Source organism: Oncorhynchus keta, chromosome 28 (genome assembly GCF_023373465.1).
Source record: "Oncorhynchus keta strain PuntledgeMale-10-30-2019 chromosome 28, Oket_V2, whole genome shotgun sequence".
NCBI lineage: Eukaryota > Metazoa > Chordata > Actinopteri > Salmoniformes > Salmonidae > Oncorhynchus > Oncorhynchus keta.
The window spans coordinates 31,617,208-31,621,142 of record NC_068448.1 but is presented as its reverse complement, the minus strand read 5'-3'; the positions used below and the strand labels follow the sequence as shown (position 1 = coordinate 31,621,142).

General features: G+C 41.0%; 1 long non-coding RNA gene across 1 annotated transcript; it reads left to right on the top strand.

Annotated features, from left to right (window-relative positions):
- The first annotated feature begins 1,513 nt into the window (after nt 1–1,513).
- LOC118360416 (uncharacterized) lies at nt 1,514–3,281 on the top strand. The gene is made up of 3 exons (XR_004820859.2): nt 1,514–1,806; nt 1,987–2,269; nt 2,470–3,281. It is a non-coding gene; the product is annotated as an uncharacterized LOC118360416 (long non-coding RNA).
- Nucleotides 3,282–3,935: the final 654 nt, after the last annotated feature.

Here is a 3,935-nt window from a genome sequence, read left to right as displayed (position 1 = left end):
ATTCTTGAAGAGGGCACGACACAGCCTCTGAAGACTGAAAAGATTTGGCATGGGTCCTCAGATCCTCAAAAGGTTCTACAGTTGCATCATCGAGAGCGTGGTTGCATCACTGCCTGGTATGGTAACTGCTCGGCCTCCGACCGCAAGGCACTACAGAGGGTAGAGCGAACAACCCAGTACATCACTGGGGCCAAGCTTCCTGCCATCCAGGACCTCTATACCAGGTGGTGTCCGAGGAAGGCCCTAAAAGTGGTCAAAGACTCCAGCCACCTTAGTCTTAGACTGTTCTCTCTGCTACCACACGGCAAGAGGTACCGGAGCGCCAAGTCTAGGTCCAAGAGGCTTCTAAACAGCTTCTATCCCCAAGCCATAAGACTCCTGAACATCTAATCAAATGGCTACCCAGACTATTTGCATTGACCCCCCTCCCCCTCTTCCCCTCTTTTACACTGCTGCTACTCTCTGTTGTTACCATCTGTGCATAGTCACTTTAATAACTCTACCTACATGTACATATTACCTCAACTAACCGGTGCCCCCGCACATTGACTCTGTACCGGTACCCCCCTGTATATAGTCTCGCTATTGTTATTTTACTGCTGCTCTTTAATTAGTTGTTACTTTTATTTCTTATTCTTATAAGAAATACTTCTGCGTCTCAATATAAGGAAGGTGTTATTAATGTTTGTACATTCAGTGTATATCGATGTTCAAATCAATTGTTATTGGTCACACACACGTTTAGCAGATTTTATTGCGGGTGTAGCGAAATGTTTGGGGTCAATTTCATTTAAATTTCAGTCAATTTAGAAAGTGGTACACTGAAATACCAATTCTCTTCAATGCTGTTCAATTAGGTAAATTTGGAATCGGAATTTGGTTTACTTTCTGAATTGACTGGAATTGAAATGGTATTGACCCAAACCCTGGTATATATTACAAACCAATAAACTGGACAAATTCCTGCAAATGTCTGTGCTTCTTTTCCCAATGTTATTCCAAATACTAACAAGCAAACATAGGCCCTACAGGTCTAAAACCAGAGGTGGGACAAACACTTGTCAGAATAAGGTCAGTATAGTGCAATGTGTTTAACTGGCCAGTAGAGGGAAGGCCTCACCAAGTTATCACCATTATGTTTCCACATTTTGTATACTTGAAGGTAGAGCCAAGTGATAATTTGTTTACAATTTTTTCCAATTGCTAACACACTAAAATGGCATGCACAGCACAATTATTTAAACTGACACACAGAGAGCAAAACCTCTTCTCAAGTCTCCAAAAGTCTAAACACATTTTCTGCTTTACACACATTTTGCAATTCAAAATGGCACTTTTTAAAAACAGTGCACACGGTTCTCTGCATAAGACACAACAATCTGACATAAAGTCACATGTTTGCCATTTCAAAACACTGCCATTCAAAATCACACTACATGAGCTAATTGGCCAATACATGTGCCACCTGGCCATACACCTCAATGGTTAAATGTTACCAATTCAATCAGGAAGTAAGCACTATGAAAAGACCACAGGTGAGCACCTTTTGTTTTACAACAACAATGGAAGCTGTTGAAGAGGGATGGTAAAAATGAGAGGGGGAGGAAGAGTGAGAGGTATGGGTAGAGCTGGTAGAGGAGTTCATGGCCAAAGAAGACAACAACTTTCAAATGAAATCAGAGCAACCTTAGTTGATCGTGTCATCAACCATGGGTTGACAATGCGAGAGGCTGGACAGAGAGTGCAGCCCAACTTGAGCCATTTTACTGTCGCCTGTGTCATCTGGACATTTAGACTGGAGTACAGGTATGTAACCATTATGTAGTACACCCCATGTCATAGTGTATCAGTTGGGTGACACCTGTTTACTTAATGAATGGCTGATGTCATACACTAACTGCACAAATTTCCTGTAGAATTTATCTTTATCTAGCGAAATATCTTTAGGCTGCATTGTCCAAGCCCTGTATTTTTGTTTCTCTAAAGGACTGAGAGACGCAACCATGGTGGATGAAGGGGCCACATGTTCACCGGTGTACAGGAAGCTGCCATTGTAAACTTGGTTTTGGAAAATAATGAAATCAGATTACGAGAAATTCAAAGCCACATCATCCAAGACAACACCATATTCAACAACATTCAATGAGTCAGTCTGTCCACATTGGCTCACATTCTCACGCGAAACCAAATCAGAATGAAACAACTTTATAAGGTGCCGTTTGAGAGAAACTCTCAAAGAAACAAAGAGGTCAGACGAGCATATGTGGATGTAAGTACAATATTGACTGCAGTACACAACATTGTTTCCCAGTGTACTGGATAACACCATATTGACTGCAGTACACTACACGCAACCTTGTTTCCCAGTGTACTGGATAACACCATATTGACTGCAGTACACTACACGCAACATTGTTTCCCAGTGTACTGGATAACACCATATTGACTGCTTTTGTTCTTTGTTTTCAGGGAGTGCTGGAAATGGATGCTCATGCAATCCCACAAGTTCATCTTTATAGATGAGGCTGGGTTCAACCTAACAAAGACCAGAAGAAGGGGGAGAAACGTCATTGGCACCGGAGCCATTACAGATGTACCTGTCCAACGTGGTGGCAACATCACAATGTGCGCTGCCATCTCCAATACGCATGGTGTCCTCCACCGTCATGCCAACCATGGACCATACAACACAGCCCATATTCTCTGGACAGACTCCACAACATTCTCATACCACCAGAGCGTATGAATGATGCAGACCATCAAAGAACCCGGTACGTTGTAGTATGGGACAACATGAGCTTTCATCGTGCAGCCCCAGTCCAAAACTGGTTTGCTGACCACTCACCATTTCTCGTGCAATACCTCCCACCATACTCACCATTTCTGAACCCCATAGAAGAGTTGTTTTCGGCACAGTGGTGGAAGGTATACGACCGGCAGCCCTTTGTGCACATGCCTCTTGTGCAGGCTATGGAAGAGGCATGTGATGAGATTGATGTGGGTGCGATTCAGGGATGGATAAGGCACTCAAGGCGCTTCTATTCTAGATATTGCCTGTGATGTGGACGAGGTGTTGTGGCCAGACCCAGCTGTGCGGCACGATGCTGCCTAATTATTTTTCTTGCTTCTTTTTTTCTCAATTTTTTTTTTCTGCACATTTTTTCTGCAATTTTCTTTTTCAGTGTACTATTTTTTTGTGAGCATATTTTTGTTCAGTCCAATGTAAATATATCTGCTGTTGCACTGACTTGTTTGGTGAAAAATAAAATGTTTCAACAGCATGTGTGTGTGTATCTGCAAATATTTTAGTATTATGGCAAAGCATACTAAAGATGAGAGTGCTTTTCATTATGCCCAACAGTGTGTAGTTGGTTAGACAAATATCTGGTAATATGAATGAATTGTGTGTCATTCCGTGCAATCGTTTGATTTTGATAATGCTATATGTAGTTTTGGTTGCAGTGCTTCATTTTGCAGGATATATGAGGTATTTTGCAGTTTGGGTGTGTGGTTTTGTGAATTGTGTTAAGTATTTTGTTTGCAAAATTGTGTTTTAGCAATTGGGAAAAACTGTAATCTGTCTTTTAAATCAGTTTCATGAGTAAATGCTAACTACCTTTGACTGGATGTTTACAGTACATTCTATAGGAACCATTAGCATGTTAGCTGTTCATATGACTCTGGGGAAGTAGATACATGGCTTCATTACCAAAATCTCAAACTTTCCCTTTAATGTGTAGTTATTTTCTGTATAAATTCTTAGGCGGGCCATCTAAGTGGTCATGGAAAAACAGTTCCAGTGTCAACTGAAATTATCAAAACCAGATTGAAAGCATAAAGAACTATACTGTATACATATTTTTTAAATAATACCATAATTGAGAACTAACATTCAAATAAAACCTAGACAGTCAGGGAGAATAAAACAACTAAAA